Below are 12,474 nucleotides of genomic sequence, written 5' to 3' on the forward strand. Positions count from 1 at the left end.
AATATATATTTGTATGGACCAACTTATTTTTCTAAGGATTCTAAGAATCATCATAGTGATGAAACTTGGCTATGAAAACATGTTGTAATGCTCCAGGATTAATATATAGGGGATTTGGAACTAAAGTATGAATAGTAGGGATGTTGAATATACAGTATGTTAGTGTTTATATTTATAATTTAGAGTAGAAGGTTTATGTATAGAGTTTAAGTTTTAAATGTATGTTTATGGTATATAGTTTAACTAAAGATTTAAGGTTTGTGTTCTGGAAGTTATAGATTAAGATTAAAAGGAATAATTTTGAGTTTAAGTTTACGATTTCAGGTTATAGTATGAAAAGATTAGAGTTTTAAGGTTTAAGTTTAGATTTTAGGATTTAAAACATGTTTAGGGTTTAGGGTTTCAAAGATTCTAAATTGATATTTCATTGCAGTTCTCAAAACAATGCTATCATAATGTGATATCGAAAAAGAAAAAAAAGTTATGTCGTGGCACTTGTCTAATTTTCACCTAAGTATTGGCGGTATTAGTGATTTTTTATTCCCGCTCACTAATTTTTCACAAAACGTTAATTAACTGCTATTAATATAAATAAAAATCAGAAACTGATCTCTCATAGCAGCAGTTATGAAAATAATGCTATTATAATATGCTATCAATACCTCTCTTTTTTTTGTAGTGGTGCCCATAAGGATAAACGGACGACATATACTTACAGACTTTGTTGTGTTGAAGTATGGGCAGGAACCTAAATACCCACTAATTTTGGGAAGGCCGTTTTTGGCCACAGCTGGCACAACCATTGACGTGAAGAAAGGCAGATATGTTTGGACGTGGGGGATCTGCTGATGCATTTTGACATCGAAAAGATAGTCAAAAGACCTATAATCTATGGCCAAACCTTCTCTGTAGACCATCTGACAGAACTAGTTGAGGAGTCATTCAGAGATATGTGCTCCATGGACCCTTGGAAAGAGATCTCACAGCCTCTACAAGCGATATTTTCTGTGTAAACAACCGAGCTTCTGAGTATGCTAGGCTAATGGATGCCAATGAAGAAGTAATGCAGATTGACACGAAGGAAGAAATCGCGAATTCACCTAGTATCAATTGATGCTCTACCAACACCGATAGACACTTTACTCGTCTCGTAGCTGGAATTTGGAGAGAGCATCGAAGAATGAGCTAAAACCACTCCCAGCTGGACTCAAATATGTCTTTCTCTGTGAGAATTCTTACCATGTTATTGTTAATGCCAAATTCTCTGATATGGAAATATGGTCTTAATTTCCGAGCCGACACTACAACAACGAGTGCCAAATTTTCCATCAGCGGATATCGTGTTTCGGCATCTGTCAAAGTCTTACTCACGTAAAAGATTGGTTTTCGCTCGCCGCGTTCTTCTCTGATGAGGACGCTACTTAAAGCTGTTGTAGATACCGCGATGTAGAGGAATAAGGGTTTTCCCTCAACAGGTTTCGCAATAACTGGAGGAGTAGTCAGGTAATGCTTCAGCTGTCTGAAGGCTTTCTCGCATTCTTCGGACCATTCAAACTTTTTATTTCGTCTCAAGGTGTCGTAGAAAGGTATAAATTTATCTGTACACCTTTGGATGAAACGGTTGAGTGCTACGACTCTCCCGTTTAATCTCTGCACCTCTCGTTTGGTTTTTGGGGAGGCCATCTCGATCAGTGCATTGATCTTTTTTGGGTTGGCTTCGATCCCTCGAAATGTGACGAGGTAACCGAGTTATTCGCCGTGATGCCACGGCGAATCGACATTTCACTGGATTTAGTTTGATGTTGTGCATGTTTTTATATCATTGAAATTATCCAAAGGAGTAACTTTACTCTCTCAAATAAGAGGTTCAGTCATAATACTTAGGAATCGAATCCACAAGGAGTTAAGGTACACAATAGATCCTAACCAGTTTATGATTTTGCTATGCAAACAATTAAATAGTAAATAGCAGAGGTGAACAAGGCAGTTGTTCGATTCATTGATTGATTGGTTGTAAACAATTATGGGAAATAGCTAGATTTAGGATTTCAGGTAATTGGGATTATAGTGATATAGATGCTAAGGTTTTCAATCCTAGAACATGAATTCTAATTGCAAAATATTCAAGGTTCCGCGTGCGAATAAATCCTATTGATCTAAGTCTATATCTCAGCCGTCGCTTGTTGATATAGTTTGAACGTCGATCACGCTATGTAACAAGCGTCGCTCGATGTTTACCTAATCAAGTTTTACCAAGCTGTTCGATAGGTTCACTAATTTGACTAAATCACTTGTCGCTTGTTTCTAGCAATCCTAGCTCAAGGGAATAAATTCAGGTAATAGACCATGTTTTTGCTTGCGCCTAATTATCCTAAGTTCAGAGTTCTAGTTAGTTATTCTAGCACACAAGCATTAATAACAATTCCTATGAAGGAAATCTTTATCACCTTAGCGTACCTATATTTTGGGCTAATCTCTTATAACCTTACTTCTACCCCTAAATCTAACAAGAGTAACTACTCAGACATAGAAAAGCAGAGCATATCAAATATCTGAATAAATTGAATAGATAGAATTAAGCCTGGGCATTTTATCCGGACCCGAGGACCCAACCCGAAACCGACCCAAAAAATTCCAGTTCGAGTAGGAACCGAACCGATCTTTTTATTATATTGGGTCTTGTTGTGGAGGACCCGCAAATCTTGGACCCGAACCCGATACCCGATGGGGTACCCGAAAATATGGGTGTTTCAGTATATTTTTGGTAGTATAAGTATTTTTTTAAGTTTCAAATTTGAGTTTTTTTAGTATGGTTTTGAATTTCGGGTAAAAATTAAGATTTTCAAAAATATAATTCCGATAATCAGATAAAAGTTTGGGTATTTTCATGTCTTCGGGTCGAATTTTAGATAAAAGTTATCATATTTTTTGAGTAATCAAAATTTTCAGGTCTTTTTTGTGTGTTTTGGGTATTTTTTGGGTCGGACCTGACATGACCCGAACCAAACCCGATCCAAAATCGGACCGAATCCAAACTGACAAACTCTAATTATCCTATTGGGTCCAACTATCTAAGATCCGAACCGATCCGGACCGGGTTGGACTCGAACCGATCCGGACCCGGTTGGACCCGAACCGAACCCAAATCGATAAATTCTTATTACCCTATTGGGTCTAAATATCAAAGACCTGAAGGATCCAAACCCAACAAGATCCTTCCCGAACCCAACCCGAGGACCCGAATGCCCATGTCTAGATAGAATTAAGTAGAAAAACAGGAGTTCCAATACAAATTTCTGAAGGAGTCTTGGATCTTCTCTCCTAACTATTAAAAATCCTAAATATGATTTTCTGTGAAAAGTAGAAAGTATGAATGCGTGTGTTGCCAAAAACAATGGCATAGCACATAAATATTAGTTTAAAGTCGGCCATGGGTATTCTTTTAAATGATGTGGAACTTGGGCCATAAGTCGGCTGATGTGGGAACCGAAATTCACACCGTTGATTTTCGCTAAATTAGGAAATTCAAGCGAACCTAACTTTCCAGAGGTCCTGGATTTCTGCTAAGCTAAACGTCAAGTGATCAGAAAATAGAAAACATACGAAGATAATAACTTTAATAAAACGAAAAAGAGAGCAAAAGATGTCTTATTCCGAATTTGCGTAAGCGCGAGTACAAGAGGTAAAAGCCTTGCCCGCAAGAGCTGTTGGCGAGGTCCCTAGTTCTTGGAACCTAAGACTTGTGAAAACCTATTTGAGTCGCAGCTTGATAAAAACGGAAAGTTGCCTATTGCTGTAAGTGCTAAATTTGCTCTGGATGTAAAAAAATATTTTTCGCCTCTCACCTTAGCATCCTTTATATACTCCTCCTAGGTCGGTTTATGCTTTCCCTTTTTGCCCCGGGTCGAGTTTATCCCTTCGCGAAAATATTCATTTTTTGCCGATCTTCATCATTATCCTTCGAAATCTTGACATTTATCTCGAAACCCTAAAAATGAAACTTAACATTTATCTCCAAGCTCGATAAATGAAACTTGACATTTATCTCTTCCTGCAAATAAAAATATACCATCATAATAATCTTGGGTATACCATCGTCGAAATCGTAAGTTGGCTTTTAGTAATGTTTTAGGCCTTTTTGGGCCGTTTTATGACTTAAGCGTTTTTAGGATTTCTTTGAGAAATCACCTTTGATACGACGTCAGTTTTATGAACAACCCAAGTTAATCGTATAATTGAGACAACTGAGGTGTTAGGTAAATCGTTGCCATTTTATATGATCAACTTGAACTTATACGAGAAAAACAAGTTTTGGCGGTTTTTGATATCACTCAAATTACCCTAAGTGATTTGTACTCTCTCAAATAAGAGGTCAAGTTGTAGTACTTAGGGATCGAATCCAGAAGGAGTTGGGGCGCACAAAAGATCTTAAACAGTTTATAATTAAGCTAGGTCAATTATGGAAATAGTAAATTGCTGTGGTGAACAATGGAGTTGTTCGGTTGATTGGTTTTGAGGTTTTGTAAACAATTACGAGAAAGCGTTAGACTTTGGGTTTCTATTCAGGTAATCATGATTATAATAGTATATAAGCTAGAGTAGTTTATAATAGACCATGAATTTGACCCACTTTTACCCATGTTTTATAAGTGTTGGAACTACTATTTATTATATTCTAGAGTCTATTTAATATATTTATAGGATCAGAAGTGATTTGGAAGAAAGTGATGATTTTGGAGCATTTTGGAGATATTTGGAGAAAGCATCCGAGCTGACCCACGCATTAAAGCTTGGCCAAACGTGTCGATCGATATTCTAATCGAATAATCGGTCGACGGTTCAACAAGTGTATCGATCGATATTCCTATAGAATCATCGATCGACACTTATATCTGGTCAATAGACAAACCTAGAAAGCGAGAGCCTATCAGTTTGTTTATGAGTGTTGAGCTCTATAGTATCATGCATACAACTTGTTAGGCATATGTAATATTATAATCCTGATTTCCTGAATAAAAATCCTAAATCTAGCTATTTTCATCTAAGTATCAAAACCCCCAATCAAATCAACCGAGCAACTGCCTTGCTCACAAACCTGCTTTTACATTTAATCATAATCAACCTAGCTTATTCAATTTGATTAGATTTATTAGGTTCCCTAGCTCCCTGTGAATTCAATCCCTAAGTACTACAACTGGAAGTCTTATTTGAGAGAGTAATTCACTCCTTAGGGTAATTTGAGTGAGATCAAATCTGGCGCCATTGCCGGGAGCTTTGATCGGTTAATAGATTTAGTCTGATTTAGTCTAGGTGTTTCTTAAAACCACTTTTTGACAAAAAAATTTCTTGTCTTTTCAGGTGCATGTCCAGCAGTTCCAGAAGCAACAAGGAAATTCAACTGGTATTCTCATCAGATCCTGCAAGTTTGGAACGTTCGATCCGCAAAGGAAGACGCTCCTCATCGATCGACAACAACACCAGTTTGTCGCTCGATTCTCACCAACCACTGTCGACCCAGACACCAATCTCGACGACCGACACTCGCTCACCACCGTCGACCGAAGACACTCTTCCGTCGACCGATATCTTCCATCCGACGTTGATCGATACTTCAGTCCAAACATCGATCGATACTGAGCCGCGAGACATGGTTGCGACTTTAATCTTGTACGTGATGGGAGACCTGCATGACCAGGAGGGTCATCTGCGTAATGAAGCAGGCCAGAGGGTATATGCTCAGGAGGCTGCAATCCCTGAGTCCGATACTGTTGCTACATGAACTACTCTACCCGTAGATGAGGCTGCTCGACCCAGAACGTTGGCTGCTTACAACAGTCCAGATCAGTTCTATGCCAACATATCAGCTATTCGTCCTCCAGCTATCCAGAGAGGCGATTTCGAGTTGAAGCCGCAGTACTACACACTCGTGGGACAGACACCCTACTGTGGGTTATCTCACGAGCATCCTATGGACCATCTGGAAAGGTTCAAGGATCTTATATTGGCTATTCAAGTCAAGGGAGTCCCGGACTACCTACTTTGCAAGCTCTTCAAGTACTCACTTGCTGGAGAGGCTTTGCATTGGCTTAAGCAGTTACCACCAGGATCTCTCACATTCTGGGCCGACATCAAGAATGCATTCCTATGCAACTTTTTTGATGAGGCGCGTGCTGAAGACTTGAGGAGCAAGATTGCTACATTTGCGCATGAGCCCACAGAATCATTCAGAAGCTCCTGGATCAGATTCAAGTCTTATCAGAGAGATTGCCCACACCATGAATTCAATGAAGTACAACTGCTCAGTACTTTCTTTAGAGGCATCGCGGTGCAGTATCAGATGGCTTTTGATGCTTCCAGCGATGGGAACTTCAACACTAGGAATCCAGAAGAGGCAGTGAGAGTTATTGAGAACTTGGCATCCAACAACAACACCAAGAACACTGATTTTGAGAGGAAGAGATCTGCAGCCATCCTTGGGAACGACCATATGGATGAGGTCAGGGAAAAGTTGGACAGTGTTCACAAACTTCTCAGGAAGCATGGTTGCTTAGTAGAGGATGCAGAAGATGTATGCACAGAGGGTAGAGCAGAGGTAGAAGAAGATGTGACCTTCATTGGTGGAACTGGATTGCAGAGGTGTGAAAACCAGAATGGAAACTTCTATGACAATGGACAGAGGAGTGATTTCAACCAGACTTCGCAGTACCAGAAACCCTACAGCAACAACTACATAAACAATAGGAGTTATGGAAACTCATCCTAACAGAAGCCACCACCACCTACTCAGGAGAGCAAGATTGAAGCAATGCTTGAAGCAATGCTTGATATGGTTCTTGAGGGTGATAGACCATGGATTTTACCCACTTTTAGCCATGGTCTATAAATGTTTTAATATATATTTACTACAATATAGAGTCTATTTAGAGTATTTACAGGTTCAGGGACGATTTGGAGGAATGTGGTGATTTTGGTGTCTTTTGGAGCCTTTTTAGTGCAGAGCTGCACAGACTTGTCAAATGACTAGCTATGGATGGAGACCTTAACACCATTAGATTAATCCCATATTTTGACACAAAATAAATCCTTGAGTTAGATTTCCAATGCCACCGGTTTGAGGTCAATCAGCATCATGTAGCAGAAGTTATTCTTGTTTTACTGAAGAGTGGTCAGTCTGCCTCGCAAGAGGAAGCTGTCGAGGAGATGAAAGACTGTCGATCGATAACACAGCATTGGTGTCGATCGACAGTGATGCCAGAACGTGGGTTAAGCATATTTCAAGACCATTTGAAGCCCATAAGCCACACCAAGTTACCAAAATACTCATGGACGACAAGAAACCCTATTTATGTTATTTCTAAGCCACTGTTGACGGCTACGCTTTCTATTATTCATTATTCTTGTTTTAGGGTTGGAGAGAAGATCAATTATCCTTAACTCCATTGGTTTTACCATTGATTTATCTATTATTATATTATTCAGACTATCATTTGTGTTATTGCTTGCATGTCTGAGTAATTCATCTTATTAGGTTTAGGGATTTCATGAGCTTAATGTCAAACTGATAATCAATTAGGATTGCTAGATTACCTATAGATCTCTACACCAGGGTGATTTGTAATACTAGGATCTGGAATAGTTAGAATAGCACGACAGTGTGACTAATTGTTTGAACCTAGAATCATAGGATAGTTGAGAGGCACGAAAGTGCAATCAAGTTGAACTAAATCGATTAGGTCGTTAATGCTTGTCTGAGGAAGTATCGATCAACGCTCAGGCCATAAGATCGATCGACACTCGCACCAAGTCAATAAGCGACAGCTGAGACTGGACTTAGACATCTGATTAGCAATTGCATGCGAAAGCTGGATTGCTTACTTATTAAAATCGAGTTCTAGAATTGAATCTATAAACCATTAGCATCCTTGAATTGTAGTTTTGAATCTCTTGATTGATAAATCCCTATGTATAGCTATTTCTCCTAATTGTTTACAACCTCAATCAACCAATCGAACAACTACTTTGTTCACCTTGCTTTCATTGATTTACTGCTTTATAAACTGTTTGCCTAGCTTAATCTTGATTTCTATAGTCTATTGTGTGCCCTAGCTCTCTGTGGATTCGATCCCTAAGTACTACAATTGAACCTCTTATTTGAGAGAGTAAAATCACTCCTTAGGGTAATTTGAGTGATATCAGAGAGACAGCAGAGCATGAAGGTTGACTTCAATGGGAAGATCAACTCTGTCTATAACAACCTGAACACACAGTTTGAGACTTTGAGCACTCATGTGAAGAAGCTGGAGATGCAGGTTGTTCAGACAGGAGATGATGGGATGAAGCACCACGTGAATGCCATCATAGATGATGATTTCTGGCAAGTGGTAAAGCATGAGAAGCTGCAAGAAGGAGATTTCGAAGTAGAGAGTTCGATGAGTTTTGGCGGATCGCATTGGTGTCGATCGACGCCATATCTCGAACATCGATCGACAGACGTCAACCAAAACCGATCGACAGCCTCTCACGAGCATCGATCAACGACACCTACGATATCGACCGCATCTTGCAATGCCGTGAGGATCATGACTCACAAGGAGTTCGCAGCAAGACACCCACATCTGCCCAGCCCTGTTTATGTAAAAATCGATTGGCAAACTGATTCTGCCATCGATCGACCGAGAGAGACCGCCATCGATCGACAATCTCCAGCGCCCATCGATCGACGCTAACCTCTCACAAACCAAGTGCAGATGCCAAAGAAAGACGTCTCCCGTGTCAATGCACTCCGGACACAACTCAAACCTTCAGCTAACCCTCCAGAGACCACCAGTACACATTCAGATGATGCAACAGAGCCTATGGAAGTTGATAATGCTCATATGGGGAACACCTTGAGGAAGAGAAAGGAAAATGTTGCTAAGCATCTAAAAAGGGGAGCTAATGAGAAGGAGATGGAAAGTTTCCAAAAGAGAGTCTTCAGGATTCGAGGAGGCCTATTTTACCCATAGATTGTGGATGTTCTATAAGGCCAGAGAAATGATGAAGAATGAGATTACACTGAAGAAGAAGAGTGATCCTGGGAAGTTTACAATACCATGTACGGTGAAGGGTATTGAGTTCCCACATGCACTGTGTGACACATGAGCATCAGTCAGCATCCTACCTAGGGTTATCGAAGACCATCTGTGTAACACCCCCGAACCATTCTAGGCATAGGTCGAACCACCGGCCAACAATCAAACAAGAACATGACCGACGACCCGACCGTCTACCAAAGTTCGGGAGCGCTACAAGACGGGTTAACGGGCAATCCAGGCAAAGTTACAAAAAGTGCAATTCGTAACTAGGCCAGGCCGCCCACTAACACGTCCCGTCAGACCAAAGCCTAAGGCTTCTCAACCCGTACTCCGATCTGACGTTGTGTTAGCTCGGACAAGCTAATATCAGAACAACAAGGCATTTGCACAAATCATTCGCTTTATTTATCTTATATAATATCTGGTTTACAATACACAAAATATTATACAAGTGGTGGCATGCCAAGAAAGCGAAAGTACATACTTATAGTCTGAAAGCGTCTTAAGCAAGAAGATGCAAATCTACACCAGCCAGCTTAGCCTCCCGCGACCTCTACAAGCTCGCTACTGGTCACCTGAAACAACAACAAGTGAGGAGTGAGTAATCTAGCATTACTCAGCGAGTTACAATCCCCAACTAACAAATATAACCCCTCGCTATCCCACCCCAAGCAATCTAAAGCGAGAGGTTCACCTAACAACAAATAACCCAATTCAACGAATAATAATAAGCAATATCAGAAATACGCAGCTGGAAAAAGATAGTAAGATAACTAGCAATATGCTAATTACTAGCTCAACACCAAACTCAAACTCGACTTAAACCAGAGTTCAATAACCCGAAACACGATATAATATATATAACAAACTCGGGCCCTGGTGACGTTATGTTCCTCCTTCACTATCGGCAATATCCTATCTTCCTACCACAAAGGCCAGAAGAAGGAACTTTCAACCGACCGCGGTCCACAGTCCTTCGGGTCACCGCGCGACAGCCCACAGTCCTTCGGGTCATTGCCACATTACACCATCGTGTAATACTCAGCCATAGGATATGACCCCGTTCGTCTGAGTCTTCCCGATCCAGCGAATAAGGGGTTTCCTTGAACCCGCCGGGTACGAGGTCTGAAGGAACACTAACTCACCCAAATATGCCTAGCATTGTGGGTTACACAAATGTTGTCGGCCAATGTACGATTAATACTAAACCCGGTAAAAATAACACAAGGTTTGTGGAAACCGAAATTCGCACTGTCGATTTCTGTTTAAATTAGGAAAGTTAGGAAAACCCTAATTTCCCAGAGGTCCGAGATATATGTTAAACCACACGCCAAGCAATCAGAACACGCAATTAAAGACGAAAAGAAATAAGAAATCGTAAAAGAGAGCAAAAGGTGTTTTATTCCGAATCCGCGTATGAGCGTTACAACAAGGTAGAAGCCTTGGCTATGAGAGCTGTCGGCGAGATTCCTAGTTCTAACAACCTAAGACTGCAAAACCTAGTTGAGTCGCAGCTCGAAATAACAAAAACGGAAAGTTGCCTAATTGCTCTAAGTGCTAAGTTTGCTTTGAAAAAGTCCCTTCCCATGCTTCTCGCCTAGGACTCCTTATATACTGGCTCCTAGGTCGGTTTGCGCTTTTCCTCTTCTGCCCTTAAGCCTTCATAGAATAAAAATGGAGATATTCCATTTTTTCCGATCCTCGTAATTATCTTCAAAATTTCGTATTTATCCGCGGAAACTTGACATTTATCTTTCCTTACGAACCAAGCGTAAACCGTCATGCGGCTTACGGGCTGCTGGTTAAAAAATCGTAAGTTGGGCCTCGAGTCATGTCTTAGGTCCCTTTGGGCCGTCTTCTGACTCGAAGCGTTTATTACGGCTTCTTTCGATAAAGAACGAACTTTCCGCGGTTTTTTACCGTAAAGTTTGATCGATGACTTAGAATGGCGGGAAACATGAAATGGGTTCGCTACGGTCTTTGGGAGATAGCATCGAAGGGTAGACGAGAATGCATTGACTAATTGTAGTATCGATGTTTCGGAAGAGCTCGGTCGCTATGTAGCGATCGAGCGGAACGGACGCTCGGTCGCTACGTAGCGACCAAGCTTCGGCTCGAGCTCGGTCGCAACGTAAACACCGAGCGGAACGAACGCTTAGCGACCGAGCGTAGCGACCGAGAGTAGCGACCGAGCGGGATGGACGCTCGGTCGCTACGTAGCGACCGGACAGCGTGCATGTGCGGTAGTAGCGTAATGACCGAGCTTGGTTCATCCGTGTTCCGATCGTCATACTCGGACCTATCCGTAACTTGTCTGGGTATGTTTCCGATGGCTTATGTTTGATCTAAACAGAATTCGAACGAAGCTTTATCTCGGGAACATACGTTGCGACGTTCTCTTGATCGAGCATGATTTGTTGCGAAAAGACATACTTGTATTTTGTGGGGATTTGGACGTTAACTTCGTCGTAACCGTTTTCGACCCCAACAAGGTTCCTAGTATTAATCACCACACAATCAACACATTCTACCTCAAACATGCCTAGCATTGTGGGTTACACAAATGCTATATGGCCAAAATATGATTAATACTAAACCCAGTAAAAATAATACAAGATTCCTAGTATTAATCGCAAATTAACACAATCAATCATATTACAGAATCTAGCATAAAGACTAATTCCAGAATACCTAACTATCCACAACTTAGCGATATCATCTAAGCATTCCGCATTCGCTAACTAACCAATCAACCTAACAATTAGCATGCTACTACGATTCTCAAGCATACCATCAACTCAATCAACATAACCTCAATTATTCAAATCGTTACTCAGTTAGACCCGGACTCCTGCCATGATCCAACTTCCAAGTAACGGGACCCTGCATGAAAAACAACTCAGCAATCAATCGATTATAACTCACAGTTTTTGGTTGACTGTGGCCTTGACCCCAAACCCGACTTCTGCGATCCGAACCCTTTCTCGACCTTCTCAAGTAGACCCACATCCAGAATAGTCTTGAACTGGTCTCCACTAGAACTGATCTCTCTTCACTTGAACAGAACCTTCTCCAGGTGCTGACTCAAAATCGGCAGAGTAACTGTTCACGAAAACTGCCTAAATCGATCGAAAACTATCGAAACTCGATATTTCTTTCTTTGCTTTCTCTCTCATGTTTTGAACTGACTTTCAAGTGTTCTGAATGTGTTCAAATGAGAGGGGATCATGGGCTATTTATAGGAAACAGCAACCAATCAGGAACAAGCCGTTGGCAGCCCATGTGTCGCTTCGCATGGCTCCAGACGCATGCGCGGCGACACCTCGTGCTCCACATTGCTGGCTGCATGTCTCAGTCTCATGCAGGATGACACCACATCCTCTACCTGTCTGGATGCATG

The sequence above is a fragment of the Brassica napus genome, chromosome C3, assembly GCF_020379485.1.
Source record: "Brassica napus cultivar Da-Ae chromosome C3, Da-Ae, whole genome shotgun sequence".
In the NCBI taxonomy this organism is placed as follows: Eukaryota; Viridiplantae; Streptophyta; class Magnoliopsida; order Brassicales; family Brassicaceae; genus Brassica; species Brassica napus.